The sequence below is a fragment of the Habropoda laboriosa genome, unplaced genomic scaffold (genome assembly GCF_001263275.1).
Source record: "Habropoda laboriosa isolate 0110345459 unplaced genomic scaffold, ASM126327v1 scaffold223, whole genome shotgun sequence".
Taxonomy (NCBI): domain Eukaryota; kingdom Metazoa; phylum Arthropoda; class Insecta; order Hymenoptera; family Apidae; genus Habropoda; species Habropoda laboriosa.
The window spans coordinates 477,748-499,564 of record NW_017100362.1 but is presented as its reverse complement, the minus strand read 5'-3'; the positions used below and the strand labels follow the sequence as shown (position 1 = coordinate 499,564).

The following is a 21,817-nucleotide window of genomic DNA, read 5'->3' as shown; positions in this document are numbered from 1 at the left end:
TCCCGAAAATTGCACATTGTTGCAAAACGGGGCGCCGTGCAACAATGTGCGATTTTCGTCGACAACAAAGTTGCAAACCTGTAACGCGTTTGCAACATTGTGCGATTTTCGGGAGCGACATTCGGGAACAAAGTTGCAAAGGGGATAACGCGTTTTGTTGTATGCAGTACTTTGTACGCAAAACATTGCCACAAGCATTTAGTTGAACACTTGTGTTCAAATGAAAAAGTGCTAAGCCACATTTTCAACTTATTCATCTATGGATAATGCAGCTTGCACGAAGGCATCTGTATGGAAAATATATGCATTAAACGTGTTCCTTATTAAAATAAACTTTATACTAAGTAGAAATTTCATCCCATTCGAAATGAAATATACTTACAATACAACTGAAACCTCCCAAAGTGTGTTCCCTTCTCTCAGATAAAGTTACCAATCGAATTCTTAGAACCCTTCACCGATTAACCAGCAAAAACGACACACAGAAATAATAATATCGAAGTTTTAAAACAGTACCGTTCATAATTCTTACCTACCTCTCGTACAATATCTTGAAGCAATTTACGAGCACGTCAGTTTCCACGTCCATTCGATTCACCCTCGTTAACAGCCGGGAATCGATCGCGGGCACCCTACACTCTGTTCAAAGTAAGAGTAACCTCGCTCTCGGACCGATTTTCATCCGTTCTGCTAAGTTCCCACTACTACCTACCGATGTGACGCATGCGATTGGTCGTAGCGCCATTTCGGCTAGGCCCAAGAGCGACGTCAACGTAAACAGTGCATAGAATGGAGAGAATCTATCCGGTGGTCTAAAAGTGTGCGCACCTACTGTGTGCATGTTAACGCAGCGATTTATGACAAACGACATGCGATTGGTCGTAGCGCCATTTCGGCTAGGCCCAAGAGCGACGTCAACGTAAACAGTGCATAAAATGGAGAGAATCTATCCGGTGGTCTAAAAGTGTGCGCACCTACTGTGTGCATGTTAACGCAGCGATTTATGACAAACGACTAGTGGCTAGTTGTATGCATTTAGCCGGAGAAAATAAAAATATCAATAATTAGGGAACGATTCAAAATCATTTAAATTCTTAAGAGACATTGTAAAGTACCTAATATCATTAGAATCATCTTAATTACTAGAGTAAATAATGCTGCGTATTCAGTCATAAACTTGGTATAGGTTTCTGTGATGCAACATGTGTGAGCAGTAGTTGGTGAATATTGATCAAATGTTAAGAAATTTTCATATTTAGTATAAAATATTGAAACTGAAAATATCTCTTCAACGAATAGTTTTTCTGCATTAAAAATGATTTCATTAAAACTTTCGAAAGCACTTGTACCTATTTATATGCCCGCCACTGTTCGCACTAATTCAAAGGTGAAACTTTTCTATATTTGACCTTTTTTTAATTAAACTGGTAGTAACGTATTTATGAAATCATTCTGATTAAAATGATACCAAACACGATATAATTTGGATTAACTTACGTATTTACTTATTACTTATTATCATTTATCAAGTAAGCAAATATGCTCCACATTATATCGTGTTTCGTATTATTTTAATCAGAAAAATGTCGCAAGTATGTTGGTCAAACTTTCATTCGTTACAAATCACAAATAAGAAAGTTTGATTTTTGAGTTAAAGGTTTCAGCTTATTCGTTTGTCCTCAACTACTTTAACACAGAAAACGTTCCAGAAAAAATATTAAAGATTTTCAGAGATAAAGCTATGCGTTGCAGTTATAAACTTACTGAAAAGTGGGCGGGAAGCAATCCGACAAAAGAACGATTTTTAACGCATAGTGTGTCGCATGATTAGAAAAAGAAACGAAGTTTGAAGGATTACAAAACGGTATGGAAGAAAATCAGAATAGATCTTCAAATTATTTATGTGGTCGTAAGAAACATTCTTTTAACGATAGCAGCAATCAGACCAAAAAGAGAAAAATACAAAAAGAAACAGAGAATTAAGTGTATCACCGTGTATATGAAAGCGTCACGCCTGGAACAGTAGACGGAGAGCGTAGCATAGGGTAAGACGGAGAAAAACGTAGGCGGTTAAGTGGGGGTTTGGACGTTACAGACCTGCCTTACGCACGTCCCATGCGCGAAGCGAGGTTACTCTTATTTTGAACGATGTATATATACCGAACAACATTTGTAAGAATATTTCTTTCATAGCTTCAATTCGTCGTGAAATATCCCACCGTTTTCCAGTTAAACGGGACACCCTGTATAATAAAAAGTCGCTCGTAAAAATTATACGCGCCTTATTATGCAGGCGGATGCACTCGCCTTGGAATCGTCACGTGCGTTCGTTTGCGATCGGGGCTGTAAAGTAGCGTTCTAAGATGACGCGAGTAAAGGGGGTGGAAGTTGCCACTTTGCTTGGTACGAGAGAGGGACGCCTGGAATCGCTCAATTTCGATGATATTGGGGCTCGTTCGACGGTGTTGCTCGCGAACGAAGAGGGAGAGCAGGGTTGGAGGGATCGTAAATCGGCGCGAGGGAGACAGAGATACGTGGAAATGGATTTTTATCGAGTGTCTGAGGAAGTCGACGCGAGGGAACGGCTAGAGTGGAAGTTAATTTTGTGTCGTTTATCGGTATTCCCGTGAGTTACCGTCCTTTCCCTCCCCGCCGTCGATTGATATTTACGCGGAAGTGAACGCGGAAGCCTTGAATTATTCGATTTTCAACATTCAACTTAGATTAAACGTTTTCAGAATAATTTTAGAAATTCTGCACGAAATTCTTCGAAGAACAACTTCCGCTTCCCCCTCATCTATTTTTCAAACGTTAACCGCTTCGACGTTCAGTTCGAAAAAATACTCGGACTACATACAGGATGGTCCAATATCACGCGACTCGCAAAAATAAAAAATTCAATAGCACCAACTATAGTGAAACAAGAGGGGAAAAACGTGAACCGTATGGAATAAATCTTTTCGTTTAGATAGTTGAGAATGTGAAACAGGTCTGAAGGAACAGCGACCCAGAGGATTAACGGTACACCCATTACAACACAGTGCACCCTTTACCGAACCAAGTTGACCCTTTGCACTCGAAGGCCCTTTTTTCTATAAGTAGCAAAAATTAATGCAATTCTGTAAAGCTAATATTTTTATTAGAAGTTGGTTCTTTCGAACTATTTCACTGCTGAGATCTCTAAACATGTAGTGAACAATTCACGGAGGTCCATAGACCTGCCCCGTCTTGGAAAATATCATCCTTAGAGTTGCCTCTAATGGTAAATACAATGTCGCTTCTTAGTCGCCTCTCGAGTGCAAAGGGTTAATTTCGACAATTTTTACCATCCATTGTACCGACTTCCGAATGACCAAACCAGCCTTCTCCTTCTCTTCATATCCGATCTCCTTTTCAACCGAGATTCACCAAAAACTAGACACCTCATCCATCCATCACCACTTCCACCCTCTCTCCATCTGTCTAAGAAACGCCCCACGACCAACAATCGATTTCCTAAATTTTCCGCTTACTCACCCCCCAAAATTAATTCCGCCTCCAACACCTCAAATTTCTTTCCTCTACCAAAAATTCCAGTAATTCTTTTTTCCAATATCAACCGGCAAACAACCATGTTCAATCAATCCGAGAACTGATTCCAAACGATAAGCCGTGTCTCATTCACAACGTTTGAAATATAGTGCTTCAGGCTCTCTTCAGACCTCGTTACTAAACCATACAAATTTTCTGACCGCGATCTAAGTTTTCAATATACCGCAAACCGACGCAAGGTGCACGACGGAACGAATAACTGTACCAACAGCCACACTAATTCACCCTTCAGCGTGGCATCGCTCGAAGGACCGCGCGATCGTGTCTGTTTCAGCTGAAGAATGCAGAGAGTCCTTATCGTCGCCACGAAAAATCGGGTCAAGCGTCGGCGTCGAGGTGTAAAAGAAGCTTCAGCAGGGCCTTATTAAGAAAAATGCCGCGGCATCGAGGAAAAGCAACACTGAGAAAACACCGAGACAGAGAGAGGGTGGGAGGGAGCAGAAGGGAGTGGACGTAGCGTTATCTTCGCGCAACCCATTCCTGCGACCTTATCTACCGTAAAAACTTCGACTTTAACCACCGGGGATCATAATCGAGCTTATCTCTCACCGCCACCCCCCACTTCGTTCACTCAGCCGCCCGTTGCACCAAAGGCTATCTCCCCCTTTGGCTCATCTATCGCCCCCTGACGCGATATCGCGGATTTTATCGCGAAACTTCGAATCGAGTACGGGAGACGTAGATCGCGAGAAAGAAGAGAGCCGCGTGGAAGGTAGGGGAAGGATTTTATTGCTAGTTACGGAGGCTACGAGGGCCGGACGATTGACAGAGGACAGGTATGATACAGTGGGATTAAAATGGATGGCCGGCGAGAGAGAGATTTCGTCGGTTCGCGGGTTTTCGAGGGTGAAAATTGTGCAATAGTTGGTCATACGGGTTTTTAATTGACCATTGTAATTGCTCGTACGGTGATTGAACTATGCAGACGTTCATCTGTGACTCTTTCTCTGGTAGTTTTTTCTGAATTTACTTGGCTTACCTGTTCATTTAGGAATATTGAATAATTCGTTGTTCGAGTGAACAATTTTTAGAATATAAGTAGGTTATTTTAATCGTGTTGAGATGAAGTAAGTGAAACGTGCATTTGCAAGACCTGTGATAAAGTGACTGAGTACAATTTGTATCAGTTTTCAATTGTATATTTGAGAAATTCAATTTTTAACCGAGGAAAAAATCTAATCGACAGGTTAATAACCCTTTGAGAGTAGATTTTGTTATCGGGCAAGATTGGTTGCAATAAATACGTATAATTTATACTCCTTCCAGTCAAAAATATTTAATTGAAGATATACAGATTGCATTAGATCAACGAAAAATAATTTAATGAAAATCCGAAGAAATACTATAGCGATGACATAATGATCTTATCAAAAAAATAGGCAAAAATTGTGGAACTAGAAGAGGCTCACGTTTTTTCTTCTTCTATCAAATTGAAATGTTTGTTGGAAATATTGATCTAAATTATAAAATTCGGCACGAACTTATAGGATGACCTAATACTAGTTGTTCCACTAATACAAACATGTCGAAAAATTCACAGTAACTGAAGGAAGTTGTAATTACCATTAGGTAGCAATTTCTTCCTACTTAAAATTTCGTTCAGTCTAGTGTATAATTAGTCTAGACAGTATAGTCAGTCCTTTCGTATAATCGTTGCGAAAACTGCAATTTTCACGAATCTCAGGAAAATGCATGATTTCGTTACCACTGTCATCAAGCTATACATAAGTTAATAAAGTTGCATAAACACATCGCATAATTAACGAATAAAATCAGTACAAAGGTGATTCTACACTAACCAAAAAAAAAACAACATTTCTCTCCTGAAACATTAAGTTTCTAACGTAAAACTAACAATTTCATTAAAAGACCTCTGTTCTCCATTCCTAGCAACTTTCAGAAAAATCTGTATTAATCAGCGAAAACGAAAACCGCTTTCCGTATACCTATATCGGCGTATCAGTGAAAGGGTTAATTAAGATATATCTGGCAAAGAGAAATCCGATAGAAAATTTGTCGTGCACGCGACGGGATCGAGGCAAGTTCTCCGGGTATGGCGGCGGTTCGTGGGAAAAGGCAGACGGAGGGTGAGCCGACAGACGGAGAGGGAAGTCGTAAACGTAATCGTGCTTTTTCAGGCGCTGCCACTAAACCACCCCCGACCCGTTGGCCGCGCCGTGCCTTCGGGAGCCGCTTAAAATATTTTTACAGCGTACAGCCACTACGATGTCGCGATATTTCGTGCTTACGTACCGATGATAGCACCTCCTCCCTAACCCCCAGCCCTTCGCTTGCCCCAATCCGTCTTTTTCCCTCTGCCATTCTCGCTCGCCATCGCGAGAGATACCGGGGAGAAAAGCGACGACTTTTAGAATTATGTCGGTAAATCTCGCGGCGCGACGGACGCGTCGTTCCTTTCGTTGGAAATTAGTGTCGTCTAGTTTGGAACATCGGGGATCTATTAAGAATAGTTTTGAAAGGCGAAAAGCGTAGAAAGAATTGTCAAACAGAATTAACATCGATCATTTTGAAAGCGGTCAAAGGAATCACAATTGATAAAGAACGCACCGATAACATCGTGTCAACTATTTTTGAAGAGCAAAAATGTGAGATTATTAGGTACGTTCGTAAGAAACTGTGTTCACCGCCCTCAAAGGCCACAATTCTCAAACCTCTCAAAGTTCTCAAACGCCTCAAACTTCTCAAAGTTCTCAAACGCCTCAAACCTCTCAAAGTTCTCAAACGCCACAATTTTCAAATTTCTCAAAAGCTGCAATCCTCAAAGTCCTCAGAGGCCACAATATTTAAGTCCTCAAGGGCCACAATTCTCAAACTTCTCAAAGTTCGCAAACGCCTCAAAGGCCACAATTTTCAAATTCCTCAAAAGCTGCAATCCTCAAAGTCCTCAGAGGCCACAACATTTAAGTCCTCAAGGGCCACAATTCTCAAACTTCTCAAATTTCTCAAACTTCTCCAAGTCCTCAAAGGCCACAATATTAAAGTCCTCACAGGCCGCAACATCAAAGTCCTCAAAGGCCGCAATATCAAAGTCCTCAAGGGCCACAACTCTCAAACTTCTCAAAGGCCTCGAAGTCCTCAAGGACCACACTCCTCGAAGTCTTCAAACCCACTGATCCTCAATAGACACCGATTAACCCCGTGAAAAGCACCCTGACAAAGAACCAGAGAAGAGCCGAAGAAATTTGCACGAGAGCAAGAGGTTGGGGGAGAAGGGGAAGTCTGTGGACGATGGTTCGTGCGTGCGAGCAGCGTCGAGAAGGCAAAAATCGTCGAAGCCTTTTAGACGGTTTACGAGCTCCGCGGACGAGGTATATCTCGAAGGCTGCCGAAGAGAAAGGCGGACGCTCCTCTCGTGGCGTCGGTAGGAGGAAAAGGAGGCGAAATACGAAGAGGAAGAGAAAAAGAGAGAGAGAGAGAGGAGAGAAGCGAGGTCGGTCGGCAGATACGAAACCGTCATCATATTGAAAACCATAATTCGTGGGACTGGGGGCCCCAGGTACGCCAGGGGCGTACCGTGACCGCTATCTGAATCGCGTCACAATAAATACTAATTCCTGGAAGGTGGCCCTTGGCATTATCTGTGGACCGTGTGGCAAAGTCACTTATACTTACTTATACTCCCCTCTTTCTGCTCCCTTTCGCTCGTGTCCACCCTCTTATTCTTCTTCTTCTTCTTCTTCTTCGAGCGCTGCCTCGATAGAACGAGAATAATTATTTCCGATAGGTCGATGATAGTCTTGGGGCCTCTCGTTATTGCTTATGCTTTATGTCTCAACCCCCTACCACCTCTTTTCCTCTTTCAAAAAGTCAGAGAGGGAGGGAGAGTAATCTTCTTGGACTGCTCTTGCCTCCTTTTCTGGTCCTCTTACTTCAACTTTTTCTTTATCTTTTTTTGTTCGCGTGTGCGTATCGTTGTCTCGTTTTCGCCGCGCTTCCTTGCTTTTCCTTTTTCGGCACAGCCTTTTCTTCCAGCCTGGCCACGATGCACCACCACCATTCGTTATCCAGGGAAGCCTAATCGAGGCCCATCCGTCAGTCTAATGGAGAATCGAACCGAACGGCCCTCTCTCGCTTCACTCCATCGCCTCGTTAATTGTTCCTTCTTCTGGTTCCTGGTTTATGGCGACGCCTCGCGCGACGCCTTTTGCAAGCGTGCGTGTTCGCGGAGGAGACATGTCAGGCGAGAAACATCGCGACCAATGGCTTTAACCCTCGGTTGACGTACCTCTTTTGCGAATCGCCCTTGTCACACTGGGTCACCTAGACCCAGTTCAATTTTTAAATGGCCGGTGTTAGAAAAGTAACAGTGATATTGAGTCGAAAATATTTGGGAGTGTAGCTTGAACATCGTAGAATATGTAAAAAAAAGTTAGCCAACGAAGTTACATTAATTTAAAAAAAAATGTTTTTTCAACTGTAAGTTCCGAAAAGAGATTTTTATGAAAAAAGCTACAACTTCTTTATGTTTTCACATTTCTTGCTGAAAATTTAAGGCGATGCCTTTAAGTGTGGTACATTAAGAGCAAAAATCGTTTATAAGTGCATGTTTCGAGAAAGGTATATAAGAGCAATTTTTGAATAAGAAAAATGACACAATTATATGAACAAATTTTCATTTCAATTATATATTTGTAGATTCAGTTGTAAAAAAATGATACAATCCTTATCCCTAAAATCGACACTATTCCATTTTCTACATCGGTCCGAAGAGTTGATTGTGCACTTTATGTGTGAAATAGATAATGATTTTCGGACCAACTGCACGTCACACTTTTATTTTCTACATAAAATTTACATAAAAATAAAATATGTTCGAATGCAGCAGAAGATACTTACACCCTTGTCACACACGTGGTCAGAATGACCCACAACTTTCTTTCTTAGTAGCGTAATCATTAGAAACTATAGAACAAATTTCAAATTAATACCGCATTATACACATAGTGGCATTATAAGCGATACCTTGAAGATATCCCTTTCCAAAGTAAAATTGTGGGTCGTTCAGACCCAGAGTGACAACCTAAGTTTCTTCTTTTCGTAGACGTTAGCCAAAAGTTCAAACCAGAAATTTTCAGAAAAAATTGAAAATTTAACAAACTTTTATTGTATTTTTTATCATACAAATCTACCAAGTGGAAGTATTATACATTGAGTCTCTAAATTTTTTAATGATGCGCAGGGTAATTTAATTGTGGTTTTAAATGCTTCACAAGTGTATCTTAAGTATACCCTTTGTATCTTTAATATTAACCCTTTGGTATCGAGACATTATAATCCTTCAGCTAGGTATCGAAACATACAAGGTCCGCTGTGAATCTGCCAAAAAGTGAAAATTTCCAGACTGACGGTTTTCATAAAACCATAAGAGAGATGATTCCGTAGTCTCGATCAAGATTCCACAGCACTTTAATCATTCTAAGATCTTCTAAATCCAAAATTACCCCAAAATTCCAAGAAGTAAAACGAACATCTCGACGAGCACAGGGGATTCACAGGCAGTCTGTCGAAGCTCCAAATTGCGACAGATTGCGCTCGTGAGCGCAACACGGAACCACGTCGATGATCCAAGGTCGCGGCGTAAAAATAGAGCGATAAATCGTGCGATATCTCGTCCAATAACAGAGAGAAGAATCCGGGAGAAAGACTCTAATCGTTTTCGCGCCAACATCTTTCCTTCACAAAGAGAAATCCGCGCGCGCACACACACACTCACGTGTGCGTCAAGTGTACATATATGTGGTGATCGCGAGCATGGAAGTGAGAAATAGTCGGTCGATGAATCATCGTCGAGCAAGAGAGACAGAGAGAGAGAGAGAGAGAGATTCTTCCATCAGTTCCCTACGATAATGCATCCCGTCGAGGAATGAAATTTTATTTCCCCAGCCAACAGAGATACCATAATCGCTGGCAATTGCTACCTCCGCGACGCGGATATTTCATGGCTCGCCATGAAATTCCACGAAACCGGCCGATTTTCTTTGTTGGACCACAACGAAGTTACGTAGCACGCTACTCTACGTCGCGTCTCTCCTCGTTTTCCATCGGATCGATAAGCTTTATCGCGGACGTGTCGTGAACCATAAGCGGATTCTGATTTCGCGCTGCCTCCTTTGCTCCTTCTTTTCCGTGAACGTTTGCGCCGGATTACGGCCGGTGAAAGTACCAATGGCTCGAATTTGACTAAATTTCATTAGAGAATTATACGCCGTTAAAACGAGAGCGAGGAGGGAATAGTGTTCTACAGGGTGTTTGGTAACTACTGCAGTAACTACTGCTAGACGATTTAAAGGGCGATTCTACCAGCTAAGATAAGATGAAAATGAAAAATAAGAAAATTGCGTTTGAGGATTCATTTTCTGGTTATTAATAGTTTAAAAAGTTCTAGTTCTGAGGATATATGGTATCGAGGATCACTGTATGTACCTACGCCTGTGTCTTCACGTGTCCTACATTCGCTGGTGTAAGGAGGGTTGCTCGGTTACAGGAATATTAAAAAGTTGTAATAACTAAAAAACGAAGCGAATAAAGCAATTTAACAAAAGAAAAATAAATAAATAAATTCATAAAATCTTGTAATCTTTTCTTTTCTAAAAGAAAACTGAGGATCACTGCGTATATCCCTGTGTCCTGACGTATCCTCCATTCGTTACTGTAAGAAGGTTTGCTCGGTCACAGGAGTATTTTGAAAATTTTTTCTTTTCGAAATAAAGCTTTTGGATACCAAAAATTTCACTGCGAAAGTATGCTGAAATTACAGGTCGATGTTACCAAGAAACGCTCAGAGCGGAGAGCTTCAAGTTCCCCTTATAACACGGTGATTTGATAAAAATAAAATTGCCACGCAGTCTGAAAATCTACACGTCTACAATAACGCATCCAAAGACAGCTGTCTGTAGTTAATTCAGACAAAGAGACCAGCCGTTAAAGCGAGAAAGAAGAAGAGCAACGAAGGGGTGAAAGAAAGAGTAAAAAAAAAAAAAAATGATAATGTTCCAATTGAAGCGATTACAACTTCCACGTACAACGCCGTTTAGCCCTAAAATCCGGCAGAATGAAGGGTTATAGCGGGGAACTGGAGTCCCGGGTCGAAATAATCCGCGAGAAAGTCGGCGAGTCACGCGAAATTCTTATCTGTCTATTAGGAAACTTTTTCAGCCGCGTCTAATCGTCGGCTTTATCTTCCGCGAGAAGGAAGAAACGGTCCCCAGCCGTTTCTTCGAGGAGGCACGCGCTTAAGGAAGGGACGCGGAGTGCGAAGGGAAAAGTGGAAAGGTGTGGTGTGAAGGAATCGAGGAGAGACGAGAGCGTCTGGACGCCTGCTAGCTGGTCTCCGGGCGTCGCAGACGATAAGGAGCCGCGGAGATATCTGGGCCCTTGCACAATGCGTCCGTTGTGCATCCTCTTTGCGTGCGAGATTTCGAATAAACGGGCCTCGAGATGCCTCGATAGACGTGGCGAAAATTATTCTCGTCCCCGAGGAAGGGATGTTTCTATAACCCCTTTGTAATTCGCTTTTTCTTCTCTGCTTTTGTATATTCCACGTAAGAAGAAACTTGTGCTTCGAGACTGTCGAATTTGTCACGGGCTCTGGTTCTCGCTACAAGTTTGCTGCGTTGCAAAATTATACAAGAATTTTATTAATTTTATTAGATTTCACCGATATGCTGGCGGCCGGAGGTTGCGATAAGACTGCATGTGTTTTAATAATACTCGTTAAAATTTCTTTTGGTAACAAGTAATATTTAGGTACATTCTTTTATGATCTCCAATTTATTGAAAATTTATTAATAGAAGAATATAATTTTTTAAATTGTATACGTCAGTCACCGGCGACTGACGCGGCCGGAACGGGAAAGTATACTGTCAGGCACCGGTGACTGACGCGGCCCGAACGAAAAGTACAGTGTCAGTCACCGGTGACTGACATGGCGCTTAACGTGTTCAGAATTTTTTATTACACAAAACGAAGTAAATTGCTATTGATCAACACAGCATCAATTTGAAATTTTTAAGGAGTTAGTAGCAGATTCAATATTGGAAATTGCCAGGTGGTATAAAACTTTTGGCAGGTAGTGTACGTCCGGGACTTGTAATCATGACTTTTAACGATCACCTGCCACCACTAAAGTTGAGGAGTACTTTATCGTATAAGCACGAGGTACCATATTACAAATAACCAATTTTTATTAAGATGTTTAGTTGTAGATTCATAACATCGACGATCTGAATTTTCAATGATATTTCCTTGCAAGCCAAATATTCCTATCAACTTTGAAAAATATACGAATCATGCATATCAATCCTTTGAAACAAACTACGACTCGATACAATTCGTGTCTCCAATATTTAAGGTATTAATCCCACTCCGAGGGTACGTGTCCATTTGATAGCAAAACTATCGTGAGTTCCTCTCGAGAAGAGGAGAGCTGGACACGTAATTTGTTCTACTCTCGAGAGCAACTATCAAAAAACTTTCAGATGAACACGTACCCTAAGTGATCCAACGATACAAACAGTAGAGATACCATCAGCGAACAAGAATCCGAAACAAAAATCCAGACTTCCGACCCACCCGATATATTGAAACTCCAAGAGACGTCCACGACACCTCTATTAATCCCCTTCGTCACCTTATCAGGACCTTGAAACATCTCCAAAATCCCGTCACGCTGTATCGCACAATTCTCCACAGCTCTGTACAACCGGCGGAGGTAGAATTTTCGCGGGACAAGTTCCATCGGTTCTGCGAAGAAGTCGTGAGAGAGGCTCGTAGGGAATTCGCGACGTCGTAGAAACACAGTGTGAGGAACGAAGGAGGGAGGAAGCAGCCTTGAGGGGGCTCGAGGAGAGTGTACGTAGGACGAGAGAGAGCCTGGCCGGCTCGTTATCAGTCCAGGAGGTGTTATCAGCTTGATGCAGCTCCCTTCCAGCCGCTCCCTCAACCCCCTTTAAGCAACTCGACTCTCTCGTGGAGAAGGAGGGTAGCTGGTGGGACGAAACTGGCAGAGAGGAGGTGGTAGAGGGAGAACGTTCGAAGGTGCACGCTATCTTCTACCCCTGGAGAGATGGCTATAGAGTGCATCTAGCGATAACGAGGCAAGTTAAACAATATCGAGCTATATGAGGGCCAGGACTCCCGACCGAAGATTAACCGCGTCTCTGGCAAGAAGATACTTTGGTATCTACGAAGAATCGGCTCTCTCTCCCCCAGGTCTTGGACGTATTTCGGGGAAGATGCTGGTTGGCTGGTCGAGGAACGCCGAACCCATGGTCCCGTGGAGAAAGAGAGAGGAACAGCAACCGTGATTAAGGAGTATCGGCACTTGGGGAGAAACTTGCTGAAACTTACCCTACGTTTTGCGTTCCCCGGATGGCTCTTCTTACCTTTTTCCGCGTTGTCTCTCGTCCCGGGATGGGGCACGCTGGTCCACGGCGGAGATCGTGACTGGGTGTCGATATTCTAGCGAGCAGTGAATACTGCGTTTGCTTCGCGAGGAAATTCGCCTGGGATGTTGAATCCTTTGTAGAATTTGTCAGAGTTGTGATTGTGTTAGAAATGTGTCAGGGAGAGTTGTGTAGAGAACGTCGAATGATTAGAAGTTAGAACTGCGAGTGATAGTTTTAGAGAAGTTTTACAGTTTCAGGGGATTTAGAGGAGTTACAGTTTTTACGAGAGAACTGAAATGTCCATAGTAGGTGTAACAGATGAAGAGTCTTGTCTTTTACCGACGGATTCATGGATTGGATTCATTTCTGAGTGACAAATTGAACCCCTTCGGTAGACATTTAAGAATCGGTACGAATTTCAATCGCTGTTTTACCTCAGTTCTTGCAAGAACATGTACGACATTGTGCAGAAATATACCCTCACAGACGTACATACACGCACATTCGTTCATCTCTTCAGTATTTCACGATACCACAATTTTCAAACTCTTCCGTTAACCACGGACTTCCGAAGACCTCTCTTTCCAAAAGCTGACTAATCAGTGCCCGCAAAATCGGCAGAGAAGCAACGAAGCTTCGATAATTCCGAGAGAGTTGGTCTCGCCCGCGAAACAAATCGCAATTGGCCGTAATCGGATCGCGGGAGCCAATCAAGCGGAAACGAAGACGAATTTCGCGCAGCTATCAAAGCGAGAGGAGAGCGGTACGGGACCAGCTGTGGCTTCGGTCCTCCTCTCGCGGCGATATCTCGATCGATCAGCAAGTAGGGAGAGGAAGAGGGACGCAGGAGTGGTCCCCGTCGATCGAATCTCTGCATGGGGAAGGGACAGGTCCCGCGATCCATGGTCCAAATATTGGGACACCGTATCTCTTTTTCGAAGCCAAGCGAAACCAGTCTCCGTGTAAGAGACGAAGAAAGACGGGGGGACAGAGATCGAACGTGGAGGAGAAAGCAAAGGGAGGGAGAAATATATGAGAAGACAATGTATCGATAAAGACAGAGGGGAAGAATTGGCGCAACAGAGGAGAGAGAAAATTGAGGGAAAGAAAGAAGTCGGGGGAACACGGAGAAAGAGAGAGAAGTTCGCTGTATCGACGAAAGTTGAGGAACAAAGCAACTAAGAAATTGTTTAATACATACTAGGATGGATTGGAAAGAAAGAAGTCGGGGGAACACGGAGAAAGAGAGAGAAGTTCGCTGTATCGACGAAAGTTGAGAAACAAAGCAACTAAGAAATTGTTTAATACATACTAGGATGGATTGGTAAGTTCACGGCCTAAGTATGAAGGATTGCAGCTAAGTGCTTGTCATTTTTACCGAATAATATGTAATTAATTGTGTACTAATGTGTACAGTTTCGTGTCTCTGTCGTTATTTTTCTCCCTTTCATTTTTCTCCCTTCAGAGCATAGTGAAGTAGAGGTATCTGCAGTAGATGGAGTAGAGATGGACAAAATTAGAAAACTAACAGCGATCCAATACCTGAAGATAAAGGACCTCACATCGAAGATCATTCAAGGACCTTGCAAAAATTATTCCAAGTCCTTGCGAAAATCCTTTGTCACCAGGTACTGGAGATCATTTCTCGCTTCTATTCGTCTCTTCTTCGTCGCTGTAAACGCCCCTACTTCGCCAGCTGTAAAAGAGAACGAAAAACTGACAGAGCCACGAAACTTCGTACGTCGGTACGCAAATGATCGCAGATTGCACCGTAAAAATTGCAAGCACCTAGCAGCAGTTCTTCCCACTTAGGCCGCGAACTTTTCAAACCACCCTCGTGTATTGTTTTTTCATTTGAGAACGTTAATTTTTCTATACGCGTGAGAAGTAAATGAGCAACATTTGTCTGTCGGTTGGCGTTGACGGTTGATGTTGGCAACGAATAAGTGACGCTTACTTCTCGAGTCCTTCAAATACTCGTTGAAGTAGTTTTGTATTTGATTGAAAAACGAAACACCACACTTTATGTTCTTAAACTTCTCTAGTTGCATCTGCCCTAAGGGTGGCTGTGTATGCTGTTTTACAACCTTGGTGTCTGTTTCTGATTCGTTTTTAAGTTGTGCAGGAGGTGGTTCAAGTGTGTCGACTGGTCTCTTGTGTTTTCGGGGCTGATGGTGTTCTCGAAGGAGTAGGAAAATTGTTGCAAACTGTTTGTTATACTGGGGTACAGTAACGGCATTCTGGTCGCCAGGTAGTTTTAGCGCGAGTGGTGTCCAGATGTGCGAGTTTCCGTCTTCGATTTTTGGCTGTTTACGACCGAACAGCTATTTCTGTGATAATTAATCATACGTTCGCCCTTGATGTTTTATACGAAATTGACTCTGTGTCAATTATGAAATATAGGACAATAAAAAACAACACAGTGTTTCCTGACTTTTGTCTGTTTTATTATATCACTCAGTTCCTGTGTTTAAATGCAGAATGTTGTCATTGCATAATACGTTTGAAATCATTTTTATCAATTCTGCGAAGCTATATTTTTCCCGCACTTTAAGTAGTATTGAAGAAAAGAGTCGACAATTTTATAGACATCAAAAAATATCCGTTTCTCTTGCATTTTAGGAAGCCCAAAGAAGAGTAAAAAATATCCATGAAATTTTCAACTTCAGCTGTTTTCACCAAACTTGCGCAGGCCTCGAATAATCTGTCTCTGTGTCAGAAAATAATTAGAAACGGATCAGAGATCGAGTGAACTTTTGTTCCAACTGAAGTTCATTTAAATCTTCCAACAGTTTCGCTGAATTGTTCTTCGAAATTGCTTTGCTCCTTAATTTTTATCGGCAAATGTATGCACATACATGTGCACATACGTATATACAATGGTTGATGTACGTGCATACGTACGAAACGGATGGATCCCCTCTCTGTTTCACTGGCCGCGGTGAGAGATAGCTCTCGAAGCAGGGTACCCAGGTTGCGCCGATATGGGGGCCGAGACTTTACGAGACGGTGGTCGTGGACGAGTGATTGATGAGCGGCCGAGCTAATGAGGAGCTGAGCTGCAGGATGGGGATCACGATAAAGAGGTCCCACCACCGTATAGCCCTTCTCGCGAGAGGCATACAGAGTTGCAACACCTCCTCTTCTTTCTCTGCCATCTCCTCTTCTTCCTCTTTTCCCTCCTCCACTCGTCCTCCTTTTTTCATCTTCTACCCTCCTCGCGCCTCTTTGCTCTTCTTGTCCTTCTGCCGCGGCTCTTTTCTGTCTTTCTGTCGTTTGTCTTTCAGTTTCTCTTTCTTTTTCGTAATTTATGATCGCTCGATGTACCATCTATTCGAATTGCAATTGTTCCTCGCAGCGAAAGGGTAACGGTGGATTCTGAGGGTGGTTCTGAAGGGCGGTTTTCATGCTTGTTCATCTTGTTTGGGAATTGTACTAATGTTTTATGGGGTTTCCCGGATTCTGGAGTCGCTGACGGATTTTAGTGGAGGATGAGAGGAACTTGGGGATCTTTGTTCGTTTGTGAGAAGAGGGACTGTGTATTAACGAGGAATTTTTTTTCGGGTTTCTTGGATTCTGGAGTCGCTGACGGATTTTAGCGGAGGATGAGAGAAACTTGGGGATCTTTGTTCGTTTGCGAGAAGAGGGATTGTGTATTATGTTAGATTCCGATGTTTAGTCATTGAAATAAAAAGTAGCAATTTCATTTTACTAAATTTTCTACACGAAATCTTACAAGTTCTGAAGCACTTAGTTTCTAGATACGTTCGGTCGTAGCGATTCTTCTATCGTGTGCGGGATGTTTGGCTGCTTGCTTTTATTAAGGTTCGTAGGTCCTGTTTTGGGGTAGTGGGAGTACGGGGAGGTCCAACGGTTTTGGGACTTGACGAGTATGACTCGGGATTGATAGATAACAGAGTATGACTCGGTGTTGATAAATAACAGTAAGGCGTATGGGTAATTGTGGAAAAAGATAATTGTTGGGGGTTACTAGGCGATGGATATGACACGTGTCTATCTTATTTGGTAAGGTTAGAGCGGTATCCTACCAAAAGTCCTACAAATAGGTATATCTTTTTGTGAAATTTCACTCTGAAGAGTTCGTTCTTCCCGCAGGAAGATCTTCTATATATTTGTTGTTGTTTGAATAAGACTCATTTAGAATTCGTTGTCCACTCCGAATCTTCATTTTTCGTTTCACTTCTTTTCCCACTGTTGCAAGCAGCAGATACGAATCAAATCCTCCCTTAATCGAACCGCGATATCATTCGTACGAATCGCGGAATAACGAATGAAAATTCTGCCGCGAGACGAGTTCGTTGGTAAAACTAAAATTCACCGACATCGTCATCGTTCCCGTCGGTGCGGCTGATTTAAGCGCTCGTTGAAAGCATTTGCCTACCTTATCTTGTTTTCTATTTACAGGATTATACTCGTAATTCGAGGAGGAAGCGGGCCGTATTCGAGAGAGCTCTGGTCGAAGAAGGAGGAAGAAGGGTGTTGCCGGAATCGGTGAAGGAGAAGGTTTATAATAAAGCCTGCAGGGTCCAAGATACGTGGTGGCTGGCAGCCGTTATCAAACGGGTCCAGCGTTCGAGTCTCTCCCTCTCTCTCCTCTCTCCGCAAAACCCTCCCGCTGGAAACTCGCGGTAACCTGGTTAGTGTTCCCGTGTCCGTTGGAACGAGTCACGAGTCCGTGTGCCACGAGGAATCCACCCCTAACGCCTGTTTCGCGGGATTTCCTCGCGAAGAATTGAGGACAGTTGAAAAACTTGCAATTCTGCGACGTTCTTCGGAGATGTGAGTAGTGAGAGGAGATCGTAACCCTTTCGACGTGAATCCTTACCTGTTTAATCGCGATATTCAATAGGGCACCTAAATTGAATTTTTAGGGATTAACTCTTATCCGGACCCCTGATTAACCCCTTCACGTGCGATTTCTTTTTCTGACTGTGCATCTAAGCGTCAGCTATTTACCGTTTCAGTACAATATTAAGCAAGAAAAGCTGATGTATTATAGATTATTATTAACAAATGAAACGGAAAATTGGAATTGAAGTTCATTTTTCTTACTGATATAACTGTTTCTATCAGGTCTTGGCGAAAATCTGTGGCACGAGTCTAACTCGTTATTACACGGCAAGGGGTTAAAGGCAATTTTGATAAAAGGGTTTTAGGAAAACACTATTATAATAAAATCATTTAAATATATTTTCCTTGCTTTCGAAAATTTTTTAATAGAAGGCACTTTTAAACAGAAGAAATTTTGTAGCCTCAAGCACTATTCGAAATATCTTTCAAAAACTGGGCGCGTGAGTCCATTGGACCTACTCCAGAGACCGGTTAAGGGTTAATTGAATAAACTGGTTCTGAAAAGAAGCTTAGTAATTCCATGGGACCTTAGATTAGCAATCGTAACATCTACGGAGAGGAACGTAAGCATTTTCTGGTACTTTTTAATCACCCAGTACAACCCTCTTCATTCATCCCCACTGTAAAAGCTATCAGCAGCAACAGCAGAGTACCAACAGCAGCAGCAGCAGCAGCAACAACAGAGAGAGGCCTGGCAGCCTGTGCTGTGTATTATAATGTAGAGTGTGAGTTATCAGACATCGGCCCGTTATCAGGGTCTGGGATCGCCTGGTCCGCTGCTAAGCTCCCACCCGCCCCCTATTCAACCCCCGATAACGAAAGGGTTATCACGCCACGCTCCCCAACTGCCATTCCTCGCCTCTAGAAAACCCAGCCGGCCGCCTTTCCACCGGGAGATTATTATTCTTTTTACTTGCAGCCGCTTTTTCGCGTCGGCCGATTACGATCCCTTTGACTCGGCCACTTTACTGCTCGCTGGCTACGTTCGACGACCACCACCCACCGCCGCCCTACAACCCTCACTTCTTTCCTGGCTCCGTTGCTGTTTTCCTTATAGAATACCCCTTTTTCCTGTTTCCTTGTTATTTTTATTTTTCACCCCTTTCCTCATAGAACACCTGTTTTTCCTGTTTCTGTAACTTTTTTACTCTCCTTTCTCACCCCTTTCCTCGGAAAATCTACTTTTCTCTAGTCTTCCTCATAGAACACCTCATGTTTCTCTGCTTTTTTAACCTTTCTATTTTCCTTTCTCATTCCACTGCTCATAGAACACCTGTTTTTCCTGCTTTTTAAAATTTTTTTCACTCCTTTCCTCATAGAACATCTATTTCTTTTTTGAACTTTTTAATTCTCTTTGTACTTCCCTTTTTTTAAAGCCTTCTTTAGCCTATTTATTTATCACTGATTTCTTCTTGGATTTTTACTTGGATTGCTGGACCGTTTTTACCTAATTCGTCAATTAATGCGCACTCTTCCCCCAGAACTACCTTTACTATACTTCAAAACTACTTCACCCATCCTCATTTACCCTGACAAATTAATATACCTTCCACCAAAGAAAAGAACGACACTACAGAAACACCTTCGTTCTCTAAAATTTCCCCACAATTTCCTCAATCCTTTTCTACACTAGCGCGCAACACGTAGAGGAGCCCCGATAACTCCTGCGTCGAACCTCAAACCAACCAGCAAGCCTAACCCAATCGTGAGATTCGGATAAAAAAGCTAGATACCGAAGTCCAAGAGACTCTCAAGCTACAGAACGAAATGCCAGGGACCTTTCGATTCTCGTCGAGCGTGACGTGGTCACGTCAAAGGGGATACCCTTTGAAGGGAATGCGTGGATGGTGATCGCGGGATCGGTGTCGACCATGCAACGATTAGCGCTAGAAACGGGTCCGCGACGTGCGAATCGCCGGTTCCACCGTGCTCTTCGACCGATGTCTGGCGACTGAACTCGACGATAAATCCACCGCAGGGAAAACGTCTCGTTAGTCGTTGAAAGAGCAACAGAGAGAGGAAGAGATCTTTCGGAGATCGAGCTCGATCCCAGAGTTGCTCGAGGTCATCTAGGACCTCGTAGCCAGGCCGCGCGCCTTGTTCCTTTGCCTCTCTTTTCTCTTTTTTCCCTTCTTTTTCTCTCCTTTTTTTTCCTCTTTTTTATTTGTAATCGTGTCCCGATTGGTCTTGTTCAGCTTTAGCCTAGGACTTCTTATTGCTCCGACTTCTCTTGCCTCTCGGTATACGGGGATCGTTAAACGTCGCTGCGTTTAGTTTGTACGGCGAACGATCGATCCGACCTGACGCGTGCACACAGTTGATCTGTGCGTCGCGTTGCGAGGGTTTCGTTTGTTCCTTTTTTGGACAGAGTAAAGGGCAACTGAGTGGGTAAATTCAAAGTCGATTTTGGAGGATGTGGTTCGTTCTGTTTTGGATGGAAAGTATCTGTAAATGTAACTACAGTGTGTCCCTTTTGTTTGTATTGGGATTTTTGACAGTGTTCGAATACGTTAGAACAAACAAAATTCGACGAAGTTCGCATATATTCTCAAACACCATTTTTCCACGTGCCTTTTGGAAGTCTACTCGTTACAATTACCTACTAGTATTTCGAAGATGGAAGAAAATATATTTCCGACACTTAGTTCTTTCTTTTACTAAAAAGGGAAAAATATAAGGTAGTCTATCAGGAAAAATTTAGATCTTAAGAAAAACATTTTAAAAACTTTTTGACAAAACGGAATTTGCAAATTAGCGGGAAACGGCGAAAAGTTATAGAACAAAACGGTACATACCGCTTTAAAACGTAGGATTCATTTATTTACTTAAAAATCGGCACGAAATTTCTGTCCAATCCAATATTATAACTTTCGCAATAATAGAAAAAAAGTTCGTAGTACTTATAATGTTCATATTATTATTTATTTATTTAACTAGATTTTAAATATTAATTTAATATTCTACATATCACGAATGATATAAACATTATACCATAAACATTGAAAATTTTTATTTTCGTTCATCTGTTCAATATTTTTGCCTGCGTTATCTTTAACCCTTTGAACTTCCAATTTTTTTAAATTCTCTTTCCAATAACCTGTTACTTTAAGTGTCTCATTAGAAATTAACTTTAAAAGGAACCAATTTAAACATTCTTTTTCACATGTTACATTTAGGATCATACACGTACATCCTAAATTGTTTATCAAACTAAAAAACAAAAAAAATATTGCGAAACACAAGTAACACATATTTAAACCGACAATTTAAAAATGCCGAGTTCGACTGTACCTGTGAATGAAATTGTTGCCGAGTCACACTCGGCGAAGGAGTTCAAAGGATTAACGGTTGTTTTCTACCTGTCCAAATATTTTTCGGAGTAACTGTAGATCCTCTGTTCGAACAATCATTCTCGTCATACTTGACGTGTCAACGGTTGTCTCGAATCGACAAATCGCCGATCGCGGCGACACACGCTAGAACGATAGCCACGCGAGCAAATTGCACGATCTCGAAGTGTGTGAAACAAACAGACAGTCGAGGCTGATTTTCGTGTGGCGGTGGCTGGGGGGAAAGGAAGACACGGGGGGGGGGGAGCCGCTAATTTAATATCTCCCTCGTCCTTTATTTTCGCGCGGCTAATGGCAGCAAATTTACTCGCTCAGACTCGTTATCGTCGTGGCTCGCCTTCACTGCCAGACGGATATAGAAGGGGAAAGGACGAAGAAAAGGGCCTCCTCCCTTTTCTTTCCTTGCCGCGGCACGCCGAGGAACAGACGAAAAGCTACCTCTTCTCCCTGTTATACGCGACGCGGAAAGGAGAAGAGAAGATTCGCGACGCCACGAAACATTCGCCACTCCTGTTCACTTTTAGGAAATGGACATTTTTTCGTAAAAATAGTGATTTTTATGAAAAAAAAATTTTCAAAAATTTTTGTATATTTAA

General features: G+C 42.4%; 1 protein-coding gene across 1 annotated transcript in view; it reads right to left on the bottom strand.

The window, feature by feature from the left end:
* Window positions 1–21,817, bottom strand: part of LOC108574720 (zinc finger protein ush-like) — an 88,731-nt gene that overhangs the window by 24,087 nt on the left and 42,827 nt on the right. The gene's annotated exons all lie outside the window — the stretch shown is intronic.